Source organism: Aegilops tauschii, chromosome 2 (assembly GCF_002575655.3).
Source record: "Aegilops tauschii subsp. strangulata cultivar AL8/78 chromosome 2, Aet v6.0, whole genome shotgun sequence".
NCBI classification, from domain to species: Eukaryota; Viridiplantae; Streptophyta; class Magnoliopsida; order Poales; family Poaceae; genus Aegilops; species Aegilops tauschii.
In genome coordinates this window covers 172,195,091-172,208,012 of record NC_053036.3, presented here as the reverse complement: position 1 = coordinate 172,208,012, position 12,922 = coordinate 172,195,091, and positions in this window count along the sequence as shown.

Sequence of the window (12,922 nt, the reverse complement as noted above, 5' to 3'; positions counted from 1 at the left end):
CTCACTTCTTTTGAGAGAAACTCCTTCTCTAGAAAGGATCCATTCTTAGCAATGAATGTCTTGCCTTCGGATCTATGATAGAAGGTGTACCCAACAGCTTCCTTTGGGTATCCTATGAAGACACATTTCTTCGATTTGGGTTCGAGCTTATCAGGTTGAAGCTTTTTCACATAAGCATCGCAGCCCCAAACATTAAGAAACGACAACTTTGGTTTCTTGCCAAACCACAGTTCATAAGGTGTCGTCTCAACGGATTTTGATGGTGCCCTATTTGACGTGAATGCGGCCGTCTCTAAAGCATAACCCCAAAACGATAGCGGTAAATCAGTAAGAGACATCATAGACCGCACCATATCTAGTAAAGTACGATTACGACGTTCAGACACACCATTACGCTGTGGTGTTCCGGGTGGCTTGAGTTGCGAAACTATTCCGCATTGTTTCAAATGTAGACCAAACTCGTAACTCAAATATTCTCCTCCACGATCAGATCATAGAAATTTTATTTTCTTGTTACAATGATTTTCAACTTCACTCTGAAATTCTTTGAACTTTTCAAATGTTTCAGACTTATGTTTCATTAAGTAGATATATCCATATCTGCTTAAATCATCTGTGAAGGTGAGAAAATAACGATACATGCCGCGAGCCTCAATATTCATTGGACCACATACATCAGTATGTATGATCTCCAATAAATCAGTTGCTCGCTCCATAGTTCCGGAGAACGGCGTTTTAGTCATCTTGCCCATGAGGCATGGTTCGCAAGTACCAAGTGATACATAATCAAGTGATTCCAAAAGTCCATCAGTATGGAGTTTCTTCATGCGCTTTACACCAATATGACCCAAACGGCAGTGCCAAAAATAAGTTGCACTATCATTATCAACTCTGCATCTTTTGGCTTCAACATTATGAATATGTGTATCACTAGTTTCGAGATTCATCAAAAATAGACCACTCTTCAAGGGTGCATGACCATAAAAGATATTACTCATATAAATAGAACAACCATTATTCTCATATTTAAATGAATAACCGTCTCGCATCAAACAAGATCCAGATATAATGTTCATGCTCAATGCTGGCACCAAATAACAATTATTTAGGTCTAAATACAAAAAATACACTTCCGTGATGATACGTGCTTGTCATAGTAGGTCGCGTTTTTTGTCATGCATGTACATCCATGACATATTTATGACAGAATCAAGATAGTCATACCTGTGCTGTCGTAGAAGTGTTCCATGACATTACCAAAATTATCATCACGAAAGTGTCCACTTCCATGACGATAAATCGCGCGTCACAGAAGTGCTTTCGTCAAGGGTGACCGACACGTGGCATCCACCGTAACGGAACGCCGTTAAGCTATCGGGTCAGTTTTTGGATCCGATAACCCATTAACAGCCCCGACCAATGGGGATTTTCCACGTGTAAAATCATCATTGGCTGGAGGAAACACGTGTCGGCTCATCGTTGGGACAGATGTCATCCACTCATTGGACAGAAGGCGCCTATGATACGTCGACACGTGGCACGGCCCAACAGAGGCCCATTCCTGTGAAAAGGCCGGCCCGTTTGACTTGGTCAAAAGGTGGCGGGCTGGCCCATGGAAAGCCTGTTAACGGCATGTTCGCATATAGCACATTTACAGCCCGCTAACCCAAGGCCCGTTACGCCCTATCCGAATTAGGCCCAGTAGCGTCATCTGGGCCATCGGCCCTATGTAACTCTTGGCCTATTAACGGCCCGTGGTGAAACTGGCCCGTAATGAATAGTGTATCACTTTACACCCATTAACGGCCCGTGGTGAAACTGGCCCGTAATGAACAGTGTATCACTTTATACCCATTAACGGCCCGTTTCCAGCCCATGTTATCTTTCGGCCTTCTCAGAGCCCATTTATTCTTGGGCTCATTTCCAGCATTCGTTTACTTACGGCCCGTTACTGTCATTTTCTGCTTATGGGCCAAATTCAGCCCGTGGTTACAGTCGGCCCGTTTGTGGTCCGTTAATACGTTGGGCCGTTTTCATAGCGTCATCAAATACAGCCTATTAACGATGGCCCGTTATGGTCGGCCCATGAACGGACGATTCCAACTCTAGCCCGTTTACGGCCATAATGCGGCCTGTTATTAGCCCATGTTTGGCCAATCGATCATACGACCTGTATAAGGCCCATTGATGATACGGCCCATAGAAGGCCCATTGTTTCTACGGACCGTAGAAGGCCCATTGTTTCTACGGCCCGTAGAAGGCCGACTGTTTCTACGGCCCGTAGAAGGCCCACTGTTTCTACGGCCCGTAGGAGGCCCAGTGTCACTACAGTAAATATTAGCCCATGGTTATTGTGGCCTAGTTTTAAAAAATAGGTTATTGCAGCCACTAGCAAACCGCAGAAAAAGAACTGCACTGACTACAAGCAAACAAATAAACAAGACAACAAGGAAATAAATAAGCAAGCAACTTACACTAGGCTATCACGGCTATTACACATATTACATCCACTCGGCATCAAAGTTCGCCACCAGTGCAAATATAGGGAACACAACAGCATATAAACGCCGTAGCAAAACAAGTCCAGAACTGAAACCACTTCAGAAGAGCTCAAGAAACAATATCCTGGGTACCCATAATGCTGGCAAGATGCTTAGCAAGCTTATTAACTTTCTCTTGTTTGGCGCTTAAGTCCTCCAGCGCTTGCTGTTGCACCAGAAAGTATGCATCTGAATTCTGTAGGGACTTCCTCAGTCCTTCCGCTTCCTGTCGCATAACATCTGATCGATGTCTTTCAACTTGAAGTTGAGACTCAAGAAGCCGAACTGATTCAGGCAACGAGTTCGAAGAGCTGGTGCCAGCAGTGGTAGCCAGTAACTCGAACACTACATCAAGACAGGACTTTGGGATTGTCTCAGTGTCTTCAATATAGTTTTTTATCAGCTTTCTTGGAGACCAACAAGGATGTCTCACTATCTTGAACCTTATCTGCATTACTTCCTTTACCATTGCATAACAGGTTACTCTTCTCCAATATTTTATCCGCGTTCTAAAAGAGAAACAAACAAACACATCTCAGGTTTACAATGTAGTATATGAAACTCATTTTGGTAAACCAGTTCAGTAGTAAGGTGGACAGGATAACAGCATGAAACAAACATATATCTATGTAGTATGGTCACTGTATGGTCTATATCATTCTAGTTTATGTTGCCAAATCAAGATAGATACAGTTCGAATCATATCTATTTAAGACAAAGCAGCATAGATAGAATATAAGTGTGGGAAACTACACAGCAATAACAACACTTGTAATGTGCATGGCATGAGAACATAACTGTTCATTCAATTGAAACTGAAATCAACATAGAGCAAGTTACAACAGCAAACAGCCAAACACATTGAAGAAACAGGTTTAAAACATACCTGTTGCGCCATTGGAGTTTCAATTGCATCCTTCAAATTTGAAATTAGTTGGTATCAGTAAATACAGTGATGCAAGAGCAAAGTAGTATGAACCATAGCTATGGAACTTGACCTGAGAACGATTCTTCTTCTGCTTTAAGCATTGACTTCGGGTTCGGAGTGGTGGTCCTCGTGATTTGGGCACTGCAGTTGCCTTACTAACTGCTCGTGTTTGGGTGCTCTGTGGTGGAGACGGTGCCGTGTCAACGGGAACTGGGTGTCTATCTGCTGGGGTTGGGGTTAGAAGGGGTGTAGATGGTTCTCTGTCCAACTGGGTAGGGGTACAATCTGCATGAGTGTGGGTTATGTGTGGTGGGGCTGGTTCTTGGGCAAGTACAACCGTGGTTCTATCTGCATCGACAGGTAGCACGATCTTTTCTGAAGACCGTGTTTTTACCCCCACAGATACTGCCATCACTCCCTCCAATTGAAATGGCTGATAAACAAGAAAAGTAATTGAATGTACAGACATTGTAAGATAGACAAGTGCAATGGATAGTAGGGAAGAAAACAGGGCATGAAATAATTCACATTTATGTTGTCTAAGCAAACAGAATAGCAGGACATAATTTCACATATATGATGGCCAATTAAACAGGATAGCATGACACAATTTCACATGTATGATGGCTAACTAAACAGGATAGAATGACACACTTCAAAATATGATGACTATGTAAACAGGATGACATGATATAACTATATGATGTGTCTATTAAAGTGGTTGGCATGCCATAAATCACAAACATGCCGTCGATGGAAACATGATGGCATGATATAATTCACGGATAGAATGACATAATTTAAAATATGATGACTATGTAAACAAGATGAGATGATATAACTATATTATGTCTTTAGAAAATGGGTTGGCATGCCATAATTCTGATACATGCTGTCTATGTAAACATCATGGCATGACATAATTCAAATATATGACTTATATACTAAGGAAGTGAGCAGAGGGCAATCGCATATATGATGTGTCAACTAAGGAGATGGCATTCAATATTGTGTATATGATGTAAAAACTAAGCATTGCAATACAACATATGCATTATATGAGTAATATAACCCTGCCAAGTTTGAGCATACACCTCAGGGGGATAATAGGACTGGTCATCTGCCTCTGAATCCTCCTCTGAAGAGCTATCTGTAACCAGCAAGATATCTGCTTCAGCAGGTAGCATTGTCTGCTCTGAAGACCTTGTTTTCACTCCAGATTTCTCCATCACCAATTCAAATGGCTGATGCACAGGAAGAGCAGTTGAATATACAAACATTGTCGACAAAAGCAATGAGAAATACAAAAAAAGGACGACATGATATAATTCACATATATGACGCTTGCCTAAACAGCATGGCATTGCATAATTCACATACATAATGCTTTGCAACAAGATAACATTGCATAATTCACATATATAATGTCTTGCAACAAGATGGCATTGCATAATTCACATATATGGTAATTAGACACTAAACAGGTGGCATTCACACAAAGCATGTCTAAACTAAGCAAATGACATAGCAATGCAAGATACCATACGCACGATATGAGCAACATAACCCTGCCAAGTTAGGGCATGCACCTCGGGGGGGGGGGGGATATGACTGGTCATCTGTCTCTGAATCCTCCTCTGAGGAGCTATCGGTAACCAGCAAGACATGCGCTTCGTCAGATAGCATTGTCTGCTCTAAAGACCTTGTTTCCACTCCAGATTTTTTCCATGACCGTGCCGAATGGCTGATGCACAGGAAGAGTAATTGAATGTACTAAAATTGTTGACAAATTTAACACGTAATAAAAAAATGATGGCATGATATAATTCACATATAAGATGACTGGCTAACCAGGGTGGCATTGCAAAATTCACATATATGATGCCTGGCTAGACAAGATGGCATTGCATGATTCACATATACGATAAAGAAACTAAACAGATGGCATTGACACAAAGCATGTCTAAACTAAGCAGATGACATCTTTAATGTATACAGTAAGCAATGCAAGGCACCATATGCATGATATTACCAACATCAGCATGCCAAGTTAGAGCGAAGACCTCATGGGGTAAATAGGAGTGGTCTTCTTCTTCTGAATCCCCCTCAGAACAGAGTTATCTTCCTCTTGATTACGATCCGAAATGGGTGGAGGGGGCTGCCTTTGCGCCCACCATGGAACGACGTCTGCATGAAATTTTATTGCCACGCAAGGCTCGTCTCTTTTGCTCTACATGATCAGTTCCATTGTGTACAATAACTGGCATGCATAGGAATAAAACATAGTGAGATTATGTAAGGAGTGCATGCACAAATCCAGAGTGATGGTAGCAAACTGTGGATAGACCCAAAACCAATGATAGCAGGCGGATAATAGCTTTAGTTAAAAAATACAGATAATGGCTCCTTTAATGTTTGTTTGCACCCAACATGAAACTCATAGTAGACACCGGAGATTAACCAGATAGTAGACAGATAGTACTGATTGCTGCCCCAATATGTACCCCACAACCATTTAAAAACTCAAGTTTCAGCATTAGTTTGGACCTGACTCGGAGTCTAATAGGTGAACACGACGATAATGTAGCATGTCATCATATTAAGCGACGCATAACGTAAGCAGACACGGAAGAGTGCGACCTCTCTTGCGGACCCGTGTAGTCCTCAAGGTCATCTGCTCAGTTCATGATGGTAATGCAGTTGCCGTGGCTGCCGACAGCGGGGAAGAAGATCTGAGGCGGCGAAAGACACTCTGGAGAGCAGATCCCTGCTGTGGTGAACCCTTCCGTCGTTGGAGCAACTGAGCTGGGGTGGAACACAGTGCCGCAGGAGCAGGACAAACCATACAAGGTTTTCTTTGACACATATCTGTAACAGAAGTAATTGAGTAAGGGCTTGTTTGAATTTGAGGATTCTAACAATGCAGGGATAGGAAATAGACAGGAATAGGATAGGAATGCACGTGCAAAACAGAGAATTTTAAAACACAGTATTTCTGCCAATCTGGGTGTTTGATTCACAACAATTGGAAGATCACAGGATGCAAAAAAGCATGGTGAGATTAAGTCAAACCACAAGAAAATGTACGGTTATAATACTATTATGCTACTATCTCTTAGTCTTGTGCTTGATGAATAGGAATATGAAAAGGAGGAGAAGTGGAAATTAGAATTCCTACGGTTTTTCTTTCAAGGAGACACTAAAGGAACAAATCCTATAGTTTTCCTTTGCTCCATTCCTTTTCACCAAATTCATGAAAAGTAGTACCATAGGAAACTTTCCAATTCCGAAGTTTTTCATTCACTTTTCCTTTCAAGCACTGGCGATTCTAGTAGGCAGGCTTGAGCAAGGAAAATCCTACACTAAAAAAAATGTTTTTGTGCTACTTCTATTACTTTGGACCCAGGCCACTGCCATACTAGCTCAACTCCCAGGCCCATCGACAAATGCACAGCTCAAATGCGCAGAGATAAATAATGATGGCGTTCAAGAGAGTCCATCACGGATAGCTAAGTTGCCTGGTACCTCACTGCTTGTCATATAGTAGGATAAAATAATCATATTTCCCGTTACTACGAGTGCTCAGTGGACAATATATATAACATGTAGAGTAAAAAAGAGATGCAACAAGTGTACAACCTCTTTGGCGAAGCCATGTCGATCTCGGCGTGATTGGGTTGGCCGGTGAGGATGCTCCGGCTGACTTGGCTGTCGGAGGAGGGGAAAAAGATCTTAGGCGTCTGGAGATGGAGCCCGAGGTACTGCTCCGCTGTGATGGAGGGTTTCGTCGTTGGAGCAGCTCCGGTGAGTTGTACGACGCCGAGGCTGAAGCATGACAAGAGAGACAACGAACAACGTTAAACTGAGTGGAATTCTAATAGCATCTCCAATACATGACATAAAATACATAACCACAAAGTGCTAGATGTAAAATACATCAGCCGCTCATCTTTGAACTTAACTGTCGAAACTGAATTTAACTGTCAAAACTGAACTTAACTGTCGAAACTGAACTTAACTGTCGAAACTGAATTTTGCTGTCGAAACTGAATTTTGCTGTCGAAACTGAACGCACTAGCAAGGTGAGGCTACACGTCGGTCGACTGACTTTTTCATCTCTGGTCAGTCGATTTTGCAGCCGTTGGATACGAAATCAAGGGCCTGTGGTTCATCTTCAACCTCCACCCCCTGAGCCGCCAGCCACCACCGGCCAAACAGCAACCCCCCGCCGCCCGCGGCCGGCGGTGCGCCGCCCCGCCCGCCCCGAAAACACTCCCCACCGCCGGTCCGCCGCCGCCCCGGCCATTCCTCTAGCCCCCCCGTGCCGAGCTTTTTCTCCGGCGATCCCCACGCCACCGCCCCGCCAACGCCCCGCCACCGCCGGCGACCACCGCCCCCATCCTGAACCCTAAGATAGATAGTGGGGTACCTCTCTGGCGAGCCCCCCTCCCCGCTGCGCCTGGTTCTTCCTTCACCCCGGCGAGCCCCCCACCCCTTGAAAATCGACTGACCCAACAGTCGATTCAGTCGACTGAAGTGTAGCTAAATCGGAGTAGCATCGCGAGCAAGAGCAAGAGCGAGAGCAGCAGCGCGAGCAAGAGAAATAGCAAGAGCAGACCAGGCAGGGGACCGAGAGCAAGAGCAGAGCAGCAGCGCGAGCGAGAGCTAAAGCAGCAGCAGCTCTACTGATGTGGACGTCGCCACCGAGGGAGCGACGCCGTGGAGGAAGTGGCCGGCGACGCCGCCGTGGATGGAGCCGCGCCGTGTCGGCTCGGGACCGAGCGCCGGCAGCACCGTGAGATCGAATCAAGAAGAAAATGCGGCGATTAGTGTACAACCTCTTTGGTGGCGCCGATTAGGCCACAGCTTCATCCGAGGAAACGGTGATGATGATGCTCTTCCGGTGGTGCAGGTGAAGACGGCGGTGTGGGAATGGAGGTGGCGTGAAAGACGAGGGGAACGTCGGGGCAGCTCCTTGGAGGTGGAGGACGGGGTGGCTGAACCGGCGGGACGATGAGATCGACGACGGATCCTCATCCGGTACGGTGGATGAGGGACGTCGAGGTGTTGCTGTGGACGACATCGTCGGGGAAGAGGCTCCGGCTGGGTGGCGGACGGAGCAGGGTGTGGGGTTTCATCGCAGGTTTTCGCGGCCTTGGTGTACGAATGGGTGGGCGGATGGGATGGTAGTGGGGAACCATGGCTTAGAGACGCGCTTGTCCGAAATGTGGGGTAAGTTACGAAAGTACCCCCACCGATTTGAGGCGGTTCTTTCGGTTCAGGGGTACCACGGGCATTTCGAGTGTCGAGATTTCACATGAGGTGGGAGTTTTCGCGCGCGTTGTAATTTCGGAATAGCAAGGTGCGGGTTGAGATGGAGGGAGTTGTCGGAGCACAACGAGACAAAGATATATCTTAAATATTTCTGGCTAACAAGGCGCGGGTTGAAGAGGCGGGAGTTTCGCAGCACGATAGACAGAGACGCTAGCTTGAATTTTCGGCATAACAAGGCGCGGCTTGAAATTTCGGAAGAACAAGCTTAACGTGTACCCAAAAAAAAAAGACAATTTGCACCTCAACACACACAACACACACACAAACACCATTTAGACTAGAGTAAGGTACACGTGCATTGCACGCATGAGATTTGGCAACCAAATTATGAATAAATACCACATTATAGCATGCATGCTTTGAGTCATATATGCATGATGTAGATGTTTGTTTAATTCTTATAGTTCATTTCATTCAAAATCATCTAGTTTTTATAAGAAAGCTAGTCTATTTTAAGATTCATGGAATTGTGCGTCGTAAGACATAAAGTAAAAACAAATAATGGCAAATCGTGTAGAAAAACATTTGGGCAATTCTGATATGGAAGATTCTAGAACAAATAAGAAGTGCTTGTGTTTTGATGTTTGTGCATTATGCTTAAGTTCAACCATGGAGTCTTCTAGATTATACATGTGGCGAAATCTGGTGGAATCTAGATGATATCCAACGGCCAATAGTGCTCAAATTTGCCATCTTTGGACCATCGGATTCGCCTCATCCAACGACCATCTTTCAAAGTCAAAGTTACCCGCACACAATATAAAAAAATATAAAATATAATATATATAGGGGTATAGATATAGATATGTGATGCGAAAGCCGCCCATCATCTCCAATTAGAATAGTGTGTCCATGCACGGATGCGACGTGGCCAAATGATGTCTGCCATCGGTATCTCAAATTCAAATCAGTCTAACCTTGTTCAATGTGTATACATTACAACATGCTCGTTTCCAAACCACACCGCGCAGATCTCCGTTATATTCATGCATGCATGGGTTTCAAACATCAGGATCTCTTATTCAAATATTTGAATTCAACTTTACATTGATTATGACCTCACCTATTCTTTTACACCCACACAGTAGTCTTCTCTTTATAATTGTACCACTTTCTCTCGTGCATGCATGCACACACACTACCAGTCGGCATTATCCATCGCACGCATGCAATCCTTTTCTTCAGGTTGGTCTCCCATGAAGGCACACACCCACACACATCCCCCTCTCCATCATATCGGGCATTCTTTATCTCTCACGCGTGCATGCGCAACGATCGATGTTCCTCTATGTATGTGTGTATATAGCTAGGTCTTTCATAGTTTTCCACACAAACCGATCAATCGATATATCTAGTGAGGTTTCACCCTCTTTCCCACGTCCACATCGATCAATCTATACCTCTCTATATAAGATTAACATATATAGCTAATACACCCACATTAATTATATATCCAACGCCCCCCTCTCATCATCCATGCCTTCCGCTTCATCTCTCAGACGCGTGCACAATGGCGAAGACAGGGGGCAGTAAGGGCCCTGCCCCCTCCCCCCCTAACATCACTATATATCGAGGCTAATATGAATGTGATCATTAGACAATTGTTGCTAAAAATGGTTTAAGTTCATGAATTGACCCTCCTCGTAAAGGATTAGCAATGCTTGGCCCCCTAGCTCATTTATTTTTCATGGCTCCGCCACTGCGCGCAACAGCGCACGTGTTCGCCCCCTCTCTCTAAATATCGATCTCGCACTTGTGCATTCCTTCATAGTCTCCCTCCACTCGGCCCCTCGCACCATCTTCTAGCCCCCCACCGGATTTTTCCACATGTACAATCTAGCAGACTCCATGGTTGAACTTAAGCATAATGCACAAACCTCAAAACAACAGTGGTTCTCTTTTGTTCTAGAATCTTCCGTATCATAACTGCCCAAACTTTTTTTCTAGTTGAATTGCATTATTTGTTTTTACTTTATGCTTTACAACACACAATTCCAAGAATCATAAAATAGATTAAGGGCTTCTTTGATTCAAAGGATTCTCAAAGGAATTTTGGAGGATTCTAATCATTAGGAATTTTTCCTATCTTGGTTGTTTGATTCGTAGGATTGTAAACCATAGGAATTTTTCCATATGATTCATTTGCACTAGATTTCATAGGAAACATCCCATCCACTCAAACCTCTTTGAAAGAATTCTGCGTTTTTTCTATGCACAATCAAACACTCGTACAATCCTGTAGGATTCAAGACGACATTCCACTATAATCCCATGTTTTTCCTATTCCCGCGTTCTTAGCTTTTTTATAAAAACTAATTGATTTTGAATGAGATGAACTATAGGAATTAAATGAAGGGCTACATCAGGCATATATGACTCAGAGCTTACATGCTATAGTGTGGTATTTATTCATAATTTGGTTGCAAAATCTGATGCGTGCAATGCACGTGTACCTTACTAGTACTTCGAGTATGTGCAAAACACATAAATTAGAATACCAATGGCACGCTACATAGTGTCTCTCTTACAGTTCATGAAGCCACGTGGCACATGTGGAGGCGTTGTCGCGACCTCCTTGAGTGGATTGATCACAGTGACGTGCTGCTGGTTCCAGAAGAATGTACTCGTCCTCCCTAAGCCATACTGGCGGTACATGCACGAAGCGAAGATGTGCACGCACGCCACACACGCACTCATTCCCTCGCACGCAGACGCAATTTTGTACCAAGATCCACCCCATGTGATAATTTGACGCGTGTAAAGTCGTTCACTTCATTGATGGTCAATTAATACAGCGCATGCAAATTGAGTGGACGTGAGGGCGGAAGAAAGACATTATTACTCCACTACGCGCATGCGAGTAGTTAAATCGTGGGTTGCTAGTAGTACTTCCATTGGTCTCCTTCGTATTTTGTGCCAATTTTTGACAGTAACATAATATTTACACATTTGAGCAGTGTAGTACTTGAAATTTATGTTCCGCTAAACTCATCGGGAGCCGTTTCGGGCCTCGAAACCAAAACCATCAATTAATCTTTACCTTGTTCCCATCACATTCGAAAGCCTTCTCACACCTACTAGTACGTACCAAACCTGAACGTGTTCCCACTATGCAGGTATTAGTACTAGTGCTAGTACTTAGGTTATAAAAAGGGGAACTACCTAACTGAAAATTACTCTACCTTTCCTCCTCATAAGTGCTTCTTCTTCGTCCGTCGTTGCCATGGCCGGTGAGCAGAGCTCTAGGTCGAGAACTACTCGTAACAAGGGAGCAGCAACCAAGGCTGCGGAAAAAAAAAGAGGGCTCGCCGCCATGCAGAGACCTCGAAAGATCTCTCACGGGCAGGCGATGGATCCCAGGAGTGCCCTAGCCGCGGAGGCGAACATGCCGAGCCGGCGGAGCTGGAGTCGTTATCCCTCGACGGCATGCCCGATCAGCTCAATAAGCAGAAGGAGTTCATCCAAGGCTTGATGGAGTTGCTGAAGGAGAGCCTCGACGACATGCCCGCTGAGCTCAATCAGCAGGGGGAGTTGACCACCGGCTTGGTGATGTTGCTGAAGAAGAGCATTGCCTCGGAGAAGAAGGCGACCGGCGAAATCCTGCGAGTTCAGGAGGACAAGGCGAAGCTCTTCCACGAGATCGACCTGTTGAAGGAGAATATCACCGGCTGGAAGAAGCTGCATGAGAATAGTAGTTCCTCGATGAAGATGCTGCAGGCCCTCGTCATGGAACAGAAGTTGGAGTTGGCGAAGCTCCGCATCGAGCACCCGACTGCTGTCAAGGTACGTAATGCGGCCGTGGAACAGATGATGAAGGCTCGCGTCGAGAAATCCCGCGTCATGGACAGAATGAAGAAGATGGCGGAGGAGACGCGCAAGGAGATGGAGGTCGTGGAGGCGATGAAGAAGCAGTTACGACTCCGCGGCTCATTTGGGGTGATAATCTTCCTTCTTCTTTTGCTCCTGTGTTTCATCTTTTGCTTCGGGTGTTTCGCCGCACGTGTCATGTTCTCTGCGAGGCATGAATAGAAAAATGGTTTTTTAGGGAATGAATAGAACAATGCTAACAATGAGATGACTAGCAAATTAGATCATTTTTATCGCCATATGACACTGGGCT